This window comes from Eutrigla gurnardus (assembly GCF_963514095.1).
Source record: "Eutrigla gurnardus genome assembly, chromosome: 12".
In the NCBI taxonomy this organism is placed as follows: domain Eukaryota; kingdom Metazoa; phylum Chordata; class Actinopteri; order Perciformes; family Triglidae; genus Eutrigla; species Eutrigla gurnardus.
In genome coordinates this window covers 2415140-2428181 of record NC_139926.1, presented here as the reverse complement: position 1 = coordinate 2428181, position 13042 = coordinate 2415140, and the positions used below count along the sequence as shown (strand labels likewise).

At 40.6% G+C, this 13042-nt stretch overlaps 1 protein-coding gene across 3 annotated transcripts in view; it reads left to right on the top strand.

The window, feature by feature from the left end:
* Window positions 1–11721: 11721 nt before the first annotated feature.
* LOC311021618 (exosomal polycystin-1-interacting protein-like) overlaps window positions 11722–13042 on the top strand; it is a 178053-nt gene continuing 176732 nt past the window's right edge. For 2 of the 3 annotated variants that reach the window (XR_014598022.1, XM_084022287.1), the window contains exons 1-2: window positions 11722–11780; window positions 11906–12037. The gene's annotated coding sequence lies outside the window, so the exon portion shown is untranslated. The remainder of the gene's footprint in view (window positions 11781–11905; window positions 12038–13042) is intronic. The other variant, XM_084022288.1, reaches the window with a different exon arrangement.

Genomic DNA, 13042 nt, shown 5'->3' with positions numbered 1-13042 from the left:
GATCCAGTTCATTGCTCCGTTATTGAAACTGTCTTCCATGACTTTAGTAATTAGTGACAACCTAGTTATTGTTCTTTATGAGAGATGCTATTATTTTCAGTTCATCCCCCACACTACTTAAGGGACTCAGCTTACACTTACCTAACACCAGTTCTCTGGCCATTATTCCCAGTTTCCTGCCATTCCCAGTATCCTCTTCCTTCGCTGCAGGGATCAGCTGGGAATGATGTCCCTCGGTGCTCCCAGCTCCTTCCCACGGGCCGAGTGATGGGAACAGCCAGCTAATGGCTGCTTTCTCATGGCTACACCGTTTCAGTGTCACCTGCTCCCACAGACTCACGCTGGCAGCAGCCGTCAGCCACGCAGGGAAGAAAGTCAGCGCAGAGGCTGAGAACGCAGCCTGAACAGAAAAAAGCAAATCATAAAACAAAGCACACCTAGCTGCTCATACATACGTGTTATTTTCACTGAGCACAGAGGGGCACATTTATGTCAAATGTGGACGTTTCTAAACAAGAATGTTTTTCATAAATATGTTTCTGATTGGCCTCGTATCACACTTTCAGAAATAATTATTTATCAACGTTATTATCACGTTCCCATGTACATCTTTCTGTGATTAAACACATTTGTAAATGGTTGGTGAGACACAAATACTTCTCACTTTAGTTACTTAAGCACTACAGATGGAGTTAATCATGAAGTGCAGTATAAATATGTGTTTATGAAGCATTCATTTACACACTCACTCACCATTAGTGCACGTCATGAATCTACTTTATCTTATGAACCACCAACATCTCCCAAATATCTGGTTGGTAAATGGATTAAAACTTCATTTAGAAATAGTGATTCCATCATTTTTATGTATGAAAATATATCATTAAACACAGCATGGGTGACTTTATTATTCAAGAGCATTTTATAACTGTGTTTATGAATTTCACACTAATATGTAGGACAATGATTGAGAAGTATTCACTAATCCTTAAAAACTAATGTTGTGAAGTTATGATAAAGTGTTACAACAACTTTCACTGAATATAAAGTACATAAAGTCATTAAACCTACTTCAGCTAAATGAAATGTATGCATCTGTATTAACAAACGAATAATGTCATATAGAATAAAATATCATTAACGGGACATTTAACTACACAACCACTACTTCTCTTTGATAGTGTAAGTTCATGAATCTCATAATGCTTCTGTAGTTTTACTAAATGGAATACTTTTGTGATGTTTGAACTTGAGTAGAAGAAGGAGACGAGCAAACATGGGCTGGTGTTTAAAGTCTTGGCTCTGGTGAAGTCACCGCTTTATGCAAATACCATGACGTAGAAATGATTTCATTGGCGTCAACTGTGCAGACAGAGACACAACAGCTTTGGGACTGGAACGCGCCAAGACAGAAAACAAAAACATCGAAAAGAAAATGCATTTTTCTCCATTTTGGGTGATGGTTTCTTTCTCAGAAGGGATTTTAATTGACAGAGCAGATCTGTGTGCTTCAGCAAAATCCTTTCAGTTGACTGAAAGAAAAAGTCAAGAACACGAACGCATCAATGCAGAACACCATTTCTGTTAGTCTTTGCATACGACACCATCTCAAAGAAGAAACAGCAGAAAGACGGATTTACAGTCTTCGCTACTCGGCCAATAGCTATCAGTTACACTCTGTTCATACCATAAACTACATACGTAACTTAGAGCTGGACTCTCTTGAACTTGATATTAGCAGCTAGCTCCACCCGGGTCACTGAGGTAAACTGGGAGCAGCCGGACATCAACAAGTGAACCAGAACCTGCTTCTAGCACCAGACATCAGTGTGATTTGATACCAATGTGCACATTTTAATAGTGTTTATTAGAATAATACAGTCATTTTAGATCAAATAAACAACACAAGGAGGTTAAAACAGGGAGGCGGAGCTAAAGTAAACACTGCAGACACAAATGCACACAAGATGTGTTGAAGACAGGAACTCTGCTGATGGAGAGAAGTCACAATTAGACTGGCATGGTCCTTTAAAGCTGTCAATCAGGGTTCAGTTTGAGACACACACTTCCTTCTCGTCCACTTTGACTCTTTTATGATGGGACGTCCTGCTTCAAGAGGCCATCCATCTCACTAGCTCCACCTCAGCACAGCCACACACAAACCCTCGAGTGGGTGTCGGGATCGGAGCACGGCATTGAGACTAAAACCACTCGCTGAACAAGACGTTTTTTTCTTTCTCACTTTGTTAGGCTGGGGGTGAAAGTTCACCCCAGAAAAGAAAGGGGGTCAGATGCATTGATTTGGCCTTGTGACATAGGACTGGGGAGAGGGGAGGGGAGAAAGGGTGAGGGAGGGTCGACCTTTGGTGGGGAATGACCTCTTAGTCACTGTTGCAGTTTCTGGGACTGGTGGTGTTTACTTGAGCACTGGGGGGACACAGGGGTATTAGCTTACCCGAGTGCTCAACTGGGAGCTAACCAGGCGTCCTATTCAGCCAGCACTGTCAGTCAATATCTTCCCCTATTCATCAAAGGTCACTGGCCCGATGACAGGGCAGATGGGTTGGCTGGTACTGTCGGCCGGGACTGTTGCTGGGGTTTATTGTCCTGGGATCTCATATGGAGAAGAAGTCTTCTAAGAGACGGAGGTAGTTAAAGAGTAAGTGCACATTTAAGGTGTTTTTGAACCTGTAGACTAAATGATATGACTGCACTTTCATGAAACACATCAACGGTGGGGTTCATTCAAATCATAATTTCTTAGTTGAAAATGGCTGAAAACTGTATTTTCTTCCATATGCTACAACAAGAGCGTGAAGATGAAGCATTAAGTTGTTTAATCTTTCTCATGTAGTGCCACTGAGTAAGCTAGCTAATATTAGCTCCACCATGTTTTCATGGCAGCATGAAGAAATCATTTTTGTGATTTATTATAAGTTATTTATTGTAGTCATTTATTTAGTAATTACTTGTTATAAGTAGGGCAATTACAATACCAGATTACCATAGAAAAAAATGTTTTATCTCTAAAACATTTGATATAATAATAATAACAGTAACAATTATAATCATAGTAATGCTATCAGTAAAATGCATTCTTTAACTTAGTTTTTGTGTCATTTTTGGCAAATTCATTCATAAATGGAGTGGGAGTGTTACCATAACGATATCTAAAATGATTTAATATTCTCATGTGTTGTGATCTGAGACTCTTTATCGCCGTGTTTTTATGTTCTGATTATGACACACAAACCAGCCATGTAACCAATAAATGCTTTTCATCCCAACTCCACACTCGAGCACCACGGAGTAAAGTCTGCCTGCATCTGTATGTGTCTGTCAGTGTGTTTGCTCCTTGTGTGCATGCTAATGTTATCCACAGATGGCGACGGACACACAGCTGGCCGCTCTGATGTAGAACACATGCATTTTGCATTTAATCTGATTGCAGTGCGTGTTAGTGTGACTATGAATCAAAGGCAGAGGTTTAGACGGGGACATAAAGGCCGACCCTGGCAGTGTGAAACACAACTTGACAGGACAACTGAGAGGATATATTACCACAGAGACGCCAGGTTGTGTGTGTGTGTGTGTGTGTGTGTGTGTGTGAGAGAGAGAGAATCTCCTCTCCACCACAGGGTGTCATTCTCAGTACTGCAGACTTAACTGAGCAGTATAGTCTCATAACAATATTCACAGGCATATAACAGGACTTCGGGAATGCTTTACACACACACACGCACGCACGCACACGCACACACACACACACACACACACACACACACACCCCAGCAAACTTAATAAATGATGAGAATAAGGGTTGTGAGTATGTGTGGGTATTAGCTAGTAAAGGCTGCCCTCTAGTGGATTCTTATGAAAACTTTTCTCCTTGTTCACAGTTGTTTACATTGCTTACATTTACAATTGTTACAATTGCTTACAATTGTTAGCTCAATGTGTCAAAACTCTATAAAGAAGCCTAATTAGACAGACATTAAACATCTCACTTTCATCTCAAAATGAAACTCTGCAATCAAAACCTCACGATCCCTTTTCAAAATAGCATTTTTGCAAAAACATGGTCCACACATGAACCATTTGAAACTCTTTGAAAAAAGACACACTTACTTACATTTTAAATGAGAAATAACGGGAAAGTAATCAATACAATATAACCATGTTTGTAAAAATCTGACGAAGCTTACCTGACATCTATTTGTGTTTGTGTTTGTTGCCATTTTTTTTTTGCCAGGTTTTGCATTTTGAATAAAAGTGTTTTCCCAACGAGAGCGAGCGATTTCATTCTTGAACGTGTGCGTTTTATGTATGAAACACTAGTGTTTTGTAAGAAGTGTGTTGTAGCATTTCAAGCAAGTGCAAAGCTGAAAATGTTTTTGCATTTTTGGTGCCTTTGTTTCAGGCATGGTTACAAAAGTGTAAGCAATTACAAAAACCTTTTACATTACATTATACATTTTTCTTATTCGGGAGGATGTACTTTACATACATTGGCATTTTTATGCTGTAAAATGTTGATTTTGGTTCATAACTGTATTTCAAAGTGAAAAGGAAGTGTTAATTTTTTTTAAATGTAAACTTCAATAAAGAAATGTTAACTTGCAACATTTCAAACATATTAGTGTTTTTCTTTGTCATTACCAGGCCGGACAAGGTGAAAAAAATCAGTATTTCAAAAAGGAAATGCAAAAGAAAAAGAAAAATCTGATCTTTTTGAAGCAGATTTTTTTCTTTACAATCCCTAACTTATTAGCTTTACTACTTAAGGGATGTGAAAGCTCCCTAACATGTAACATGTCCTCCTTGCTCACATATAAATCACTACATGGTCTAGGGCCGAAGTATATCACTGATATGCTCCCACTACATAAGCCTTCTAGACCACTAAGATCTTCTGAGACCAATCTGTTAGTGATTCCCAGAGTAAACAACAATCACGGGAGAGCATCATTTAGTCACTATGCAACAAATAGCTGGAATAAACTTCCTGAAGATGTAAGACTTGCCCCAACTCTGACAACTTTTAAAACTAGACTGAAAACTTTAATGTTCACCTTAGCTTTCTGCTAATCTGTCTGCACTGTTTTTTATTATTGCAAATATGTTTTTATTCTCCTTGTCTTTCTGTAATGCATTTTAATTTTGCCTTTATTTTCTTTTAATTTTTCTATTTTTTCACTTTATTGTATGACATGTTATGATGTGAAGCACTTTGAGTCTGCCTTGTGTATGAAATGTGCTATACGAATAAAGTTGCCTTGCCTAAACATTGTCAAATAAAAATGTACATTAATTCTCCTTTTCACATTTTTGAATTTATAAGATTAATATAATCTGTTATCATATTGGTATTGGCCACAACAAAGAGATTGGTTATCAGCATTGGCCTTGCAATTCCAAATTGGTGCCTCTCTAGTAAACTCTAGTAAAGATGCGACACATATGGAACTGTAAAAGAGAGAAGAAGAACTTGTTTGTCTGTTTCATATTCCTGTGAAAACTGAACTGCTGGTTATGAAACCTAGTATCAGTATCATCAGTACCACTGTTGTGGCCACGTTTTACCACACTGTACACACACACACACCCAGACACTTCTCTCATGTACTTACACTCTGCCTGCTGCAGCGACAACAATGTGAAAGATAAAATACTGTATCATGCTGTGATGGAAACCCCCCCGGGCTAAAAATACACTGAAAAGATAATTGTGTACAAACATACACACACTTTATAACACAGCACACAGTGAAAATTAGTCTCTGCATTTAACATAGGGGCAGTGGGCAGCTACTGCAGTTTGTTTAGTTTTTATTTATCATTGCCCAAATTGTCAGTCTTGGTGATTCTAAAGGTATGCTCCAGTCCCTTCGGCTCCTAGCACCTGCTGTGGCACATGTAGTTCACAGAGGCTGAAATACCCATCAACATACCTCCAGGTATTGGGCCAAGTGGGGCCGGATCCATATCATATTCAATATGATTGAATTGGGTAGGGTCCTGATGTTTCTGTTTGCAAATTCATGTATGACCTTCAGGTTCAGCTATAGGTGTCCCACATTTGGAATCAGGTTAAACTCGTTGAACCTATGAAGACCTTCATTTTAGAGCAACAACTTTGAGGTGTTCAACTGTGTAAAGTGTTTGTAGAGACATTAACGGTTCGCATCACTGATCCCTCCTGACTTTGATGACCTGCTGACATTTCCTCGAGAGCCACCATGAGGTTGAGAGTGTTGATTCAGAGTGAAACGTCTCAAGAACCTTTGGATGGACTGCCAATTTAAGATAGACATTCATGTTCCTCTAAGGAGGAATGTTAATAACTTGGCTGATTCTTTAACCTTTCCCCTAGTGCTGTCATCAGGCAATACTTTGTTTGACCAAACCTACCCCCACCCTACCTAAAACTAAGGGCACACCCATCTCAGTATACCTTATCTAGATTATCTATCTTTGTGTTAAGTAAGCAACGATGGTGAACATAGTGAGCATTATACCTACTTAACGATATGTTTGCATTGACAAGATAGCATAGTATTCAGCTGAAAGCCTCATGGCGTCTGTGCAATATCCAAAAGCGCCCTGCTCAGAAAGGGACTTTAGAGAATGTTTGAAAAGTGTTCAAGCTGTGTCCTTTCTGCTGTCTAAAAAGGAAGAGAAACTTATTCTACACCAGATTCTGCAGAATCTGTGCAAGAGCAACCAACCCCCTGCATGCAAAGATGTGACTTCTTTATTTTCTATAAAATGTAATACCTGACAGACCTGGCTTGTCAGGCTCCTGTTTGGCTCCATGTAAGGATCGGCTATATTTTATAGATGATGTTTTCCAAAAGACAGAGTCCTGACTTACATATGGTCCTGAAGATATAGCCAATTATTTGTGTTCATAGAATCAAAACATTTGGTTTTAAGAGGGCAAAGAAGTAAGCTTAAAGCTATGTCTTACTAACAAGTTTACTAATCAATATTATCAAAGGAAACACAAAAGCACCAGCACTTCTCCTTTACCCAAATGTGATAGTAATTGTGGTTTTATGTCGCTGTGTCATGGAAACAGAAAACTGATTGTGGTAACAATTCACGCTACGGCTAGTCTGTCTACCAAACAGCATCCTCTGTAGAATTAGTGTGTTTTGCTTTGTTTTCTCTTTGGAGGCTGATCCTAGACCAAGTTTGAGGGCAGGAACGTAGCTGTTAGCCCCCTGATCAAAGCTGACTGGGGCCTGAGCACTGTCAGTTGCCATGTTCAGCACCACCATTCTGTTTGGGATTATCACACCTATGGTTCAGGGATTAATCCCAGCAGAGACATGGGAACCAGGGACAAGGGGGCTCTGAAGGTCTAGTGTACAAGCAGATGAGTGGTGTACTGCATAGAGCATCCTAGGATTTGGACCCCATGAGCCCAATAGGTTCCTTTTTTGAAAATTGTCGTTATTGTTTTTTTAAAACAAAACAGCCCTCGGCTGTCATGCAATTCTGAAAATGTAATCATATAAAAACCAGATCTGCCCAGCCCTCCTTTGCACAAACCACATACACCCATAACCCACACACATCCTACTCAGCAACCCAGCCCCTCAGGTCTGACCACTCATTTCTTGTGCCTATACCCAAAAGCAGTAGGCTGAATAAAAATGTACAGGATATTAAAACATTACGAAACATAAAATGCAATAGGGAATAACAGCCCTTGTGTGTTAATTTGGATGTCAGTGCAGGATAAAAAGAAACACAACAAAATCTTTAACTATGAAAAAGGACATGTCTGACTCACACATGACAGTGAGATTATTAGTCCTTATTTGAATATAAAAGGTGTACTATGTTGCTCCACGTTGTTGACTGGTGGGGCTGTGGCCTTCAGAAAACCCACAACCATCTCAACTTCTTTTTGAGCATTGAGGTGGTGGAGCTACAAAAAGCTGGCAACGACAAACATAACTCTAGCAAGCTGCATGCTACTGCACTTACTAAACCTTTATGTACATCGACAGCCATGGACTGCAAAGTCATTGAACTCAACCTGTGCAGTTGGCACAGGTTGAGTGGAACATTTTAAAGGTTGGGTTAGGCTGTACGCCAAGCCAGAAATTCCACGCTCAATAAAGGATATTTGGTGGATATATACAATTCAATTTTATTTATAGTGTAATATCACAACAAAATACACTTTTCATTGACACTTTTCACAAAGAGCAGGACTAGAACATGCTTATGATTTTCAAAGTGAAAAAGTGTTACAGCCCAACAGTGGCAAGGAAAAAGTGCCTTAACAGTAGTGATGTCCAAATGAAGCTTCGTGAAGCATTTTCTTTATTTTCTGAGCCCAATAGATGGCGCTCTCTGTTCAACAAAGGGTTGAAAGCAATGGAAATATATCGGCCTTTAACCCTTTGTTGAACAGAGTGCGCCATCTATTGGGCTCAGAAAATAAAGAAAATGCTTCACGAAGCTTCATTTGGACATCACTACTTAACAGACTATAGGCAGAAATCCATAGCAGACCAGGTTCTTGGGTTCCATCTGCATTTGGTGTTGGTAGTAATGTTAACAGTACACGCCCCTGGTGGCAGGCAACTAAAAAAGGACAACGAAAAAGGTCTTGCAGGGCTTGTCAGGATGGCGGCAGTGGAACTCCCGGATCAGTCAGTTGTCCACAGTATGTCGAGCTGTGGTCAGTGCTGGAGAGTCTCGCATGGGTGGCTAGGGACAATCTGACAATGAGTGAGTGAGCGGGCTAAAATATTGGCTTGATTAGAGATGGGAAGCAGCTGTGTGAAAGAGTCAAAATCTTTTATAAGCTCACTTGTAATCTGTTGGTAGGAGCTACAGTGAACTGAGTCTCTCTCCCACAGCGCTGTCATCCACTGAGCGGTTTTACCTGATAGCAAGCTAATGATAAATGCTACCTACGGAACTGTAGGAAGTAGACTGCTGTTGAAAGACTAACAAGCACTGGTGAAGGAACCCCAAATCCCCAGCATACTGGAGTGAGTGGAGGCTGCACCCTTGTCAAGCCATGACAAAACTGTTGGATTACTTTGCTCCACAGTACCTTGGCTTTTATTGTAGTGGTTTGATCTTTTTAGCTGCTGCCCAGGCATACTTGGTGAAGTGGTCTAGCATAACCAGCATCTTCTGGATTACCTATAGACAGGACATCTAACGACAACAGTTCCCAAGGGGCAAAGGTCTGAATAGGCATCAGTGGTGCAGGTTTAGAGTTAGGAGCCTTTATGCAGAACCCATTGCTGACATTGGGCACACCAGTCTGTTACATCTTTGGTTAAATGTGGCCAGAAAAAAAACCTATTCTGAATCAGAGAAACAGTCTTTTCGGGACCCCAGTGTCCAGCCTGCACATGATACAGCTGCCAAACATGATTATGCTCACCTTCTGGAACCAAGAGTTGCACTATGGGATTACTTTCCTTGGGGTCTTGTCGTGTCCGACACAGCACTCCATCAATCAATGACCAACGAGGCCAGTGATGCAGGAGCTGCCTGACTGAACTGTGTTCCTGCTGCCGCTCTCTCTTATGTACGTACTTCAATACTCTAGCCAATGTGGGATCCATGCTATGAAGACTCAGCCACTGGGCTCAGGAAACAATGGTATGGCATGGCTTGTTGAAGGCCTGTATTTGAGGTGCTTTTTCCTGCACTGATGCACATTGCCTTGGCCGACTGGGCTCCGATGTGGGCTCCGACGGAATTTCCAACCCCTCCCTGGCTTCCTTGTGACACGTATATAACTAAAAGAAGTGATAACTTGTTCTGTAGATTATGTATTTGATTAATGTTGATGTTGTCATAATCTCTGGCGACCTACTCGCATCAGTTGTTGTTGCTAACAACAACAACAACTCTATATCTATAACACAACGTTGTGGTATAGATATAGATATATCGTATGCAACTTTATTTATGCTTTAACTATAATGTGCTATGCTATTGTGGTACCTACTCTTTGCAACAATGCTATTTAAACTTTGTTTCCACAGAAATTGAGAAAAAAAGTATAAAAAACAAAAAAACGGCTGCCTCTCCTGTATCCTGACACAGCCCTAATCATTTGATTTGTCATGTTATTACCATGTTCCTTCCACAACAGAATTATAGTCTGACTCATACTGTGTGAATATGTCAGTGAGTAACACAGCAGTTGCCCGCTGTGCCCCCAACCAGTATCATAGTCCTCGGACTACAAGGTGTTCTGGTGTCTTGTCTGTCCTCGCCAACACAGAAACTCAACAGGAAGTGATCTCACTGTCTGAAAGAAACAAGAGCCAGTTTTTCCATCTGCTCATCTCACCCTCTCTTTGGGATCTGGTGGTTACATTCTTTTGGTTCAGTTTCAGTTCCTACCAACAACAGCTGTTGCTGTACAAATATGAACAGCTCATGCAGCAAGGCCTTAGCTCACACTCTTACCTTAACTCCAAATGTCCGGGACAAACAACATCCTGTTATGGATGGAGCACACACATTCAAAACTTTAAACTTTGTCTCCGGACTGAAATGATCTTGAAGCTCACAGAGAAACTATCATAGAGGTTCTGGATTTAACTCTGGATCCAAAACATCCTGACTCTGTGTTGTTAGGTTTTTGCAAAATAAGCACTTTGGTGGGGGAAAGATCATGGTTCCATTTAAATGTCAATACAGGTCACCAAAACCTAACTGGTGTCAGTGTCTAAACAGGAAAGCATGTGATAATGCTTCAGCTGTTAAAAGCAGATATTATACACAAGCTGGAACCGTACAAATAGACAAGCAGTAAAACGCACTGTTAACCGTTTTCTGTGGTCCTTTACAGACGAAAGTGGTGATTGTTGTTGGTTGTTATGGTGATATGAAACGTGTGAACGGCTCTGTGTCAATCCTGCGATAGACTGGTGATTTGTCCAGGTGTATCCTGCCTTCACCTAATGTCAGCTGGGATCGGCTCCAGTCCCCCTCCCGCTACCCTCAACAGGATAAGCAGTCGCTGATATTTACATTTAGGCCATTTAGCAGACGCTGATATCCAAAGCGACTAACAATAAGTACATTTTTACATTTTGCTGGGAAGTGAAGGGGGGTGAAGCATGGCAAGCTAGCAGAAGTAGAGTACACTAGCTAGCTAATGATGCTAATTTGATGTTGCACTTGTTACAGAAAATTAGCTGAACAATGAGTTGTCAGTGACCTGACAATAGCAATGTTGTTTCGTAAGATAAGAGTGTGTGGATGTAGCATTACATTGTTAAGTTTGACAAATTTATTCTGTCTTTTATGCTTCATAACGTTACTGCACTGATAGTTACTGTAAAACCTCACATCGCATCGTTTGTGGGCAGGCCTAAGAGGGGACACGTTAGCATATTGAAAAGCACCCCAAAACAACAGGTAATACGCAGGAAAAAAATGAGGAAAAGCCACAAAGACAGGATGTCAAACAAACACAGGACACAAGAGGCAGATAACTTAAAAAAAAACATGAAATTAACTAAACAAAAAAACTAAATCATGTCCTTCAGTCTTGAAATACTGAAGGACCCAACAAAGGCCCAACAAAGATACAGCTACTGACATGTGGTTGATGTTGCTGTGATAACATTCTAGGCCACAAGATGGCGCCATAGACAGCCATTCTATGGGTAAAAATTGCTTCCTTGGAAATTGAGAGGCGGTTCCCAAAATAGGAGGAGAGTGGGGCTGAAGAGTGAGGAATGGGAAGAAGGATGAGAAGAAACCCGAGAAAATGGAGTGTGAGTCTGTCATGCTGTCACATCTGAAGCAATCTATCCAGTGTCCCGGGATGTTTTTGGTCTGTCCTTTCTTCTACCCCTCTCCCTCCATCCTGACAGTCTCTCCCTCTCTCTTCTGTTGTCAGACAGCCAGATGAGGTTTTCCAGTCAACCTGCAGACAGGAAGCTGCTCTCACTGCACGAGGAAGCTGGATAGATCAGCCCGGAGCCAGACGGCAGCAGCAGCATGCCATCGTAACCAGCACTGAGCCGTCCACGTAAGTACGCTAAGCTCAAATGCACATGTGCTGTCCTACAGTTGGCTTGTTTCATCAGTGATTTGTCTGCTGCATGCACAGAACACGAGTGCTGCTGATGGCTCACACTCGCAGGCTGTAAAAGATGATTGTTCTTTAATGTTCAATCTAAAAATATAAATACAATTATTTCTCGAATGTGACATGAGCTCACAAATTCCAACAAAAGATATTTACTTGTTTCGTATGGATAAAGGTATCCTTTAAAATCTTTACCGTAACCTGGATGACTGAGAATCTTAAACCTCTTTACAAAAAGTGTGAAATCCAGGAAATTCAAAATGGCCACAATCAGCACGAGTGACCATATCAATTTCATATTTCAAAGGGTTACACTCAGATATGGGCAGTATTTCTGTTATATGCATTTAAAACTTCATTCAAATACCCCCTAGAACCAACACTGGGATCATTTTGACCCCTGACACCACAGCATCAGTAATCGCAATAGACAATTTTGAAGCAGTTTCATTATCCTGTTTTTTTCATAATACACCTGATCTGACCAAAGAACTTAAAATTCAGATTGTACAATTACTATATAGTGTTTAATACAGATCCAAAAGCCATATATTTCGAAATAATCAATCAATAAACTTCATACAAGCAAGAACTAACTTGTAAATTAAAAAATAGTAAGGAACAAAATAAGGCAGTGCACACACATGGCTCGGTGTGTGGACACCGCGTTGCTTAGCAACCGGACCAGTGACAACAATTTTTGCGCGGCTGACAGCAGATAGCTCGCACTTTGGACATTGGCTGCCCAAAGCTGCTGTCAATGGCGGTTGGAGATCAAATTTTTTTTGTAACATTTTTTCCCCTTTTCGACCAACCACCATAATTAGATAGATGATCAATCATTTTAGGATCAGTCAGGATATGTAGGGGTTTCATTTTAACAGAGTTACATGCATTTGAAAAAGTGGGGATAAAAATGACTCCCTTGGCGGTTATAGTGTTAAA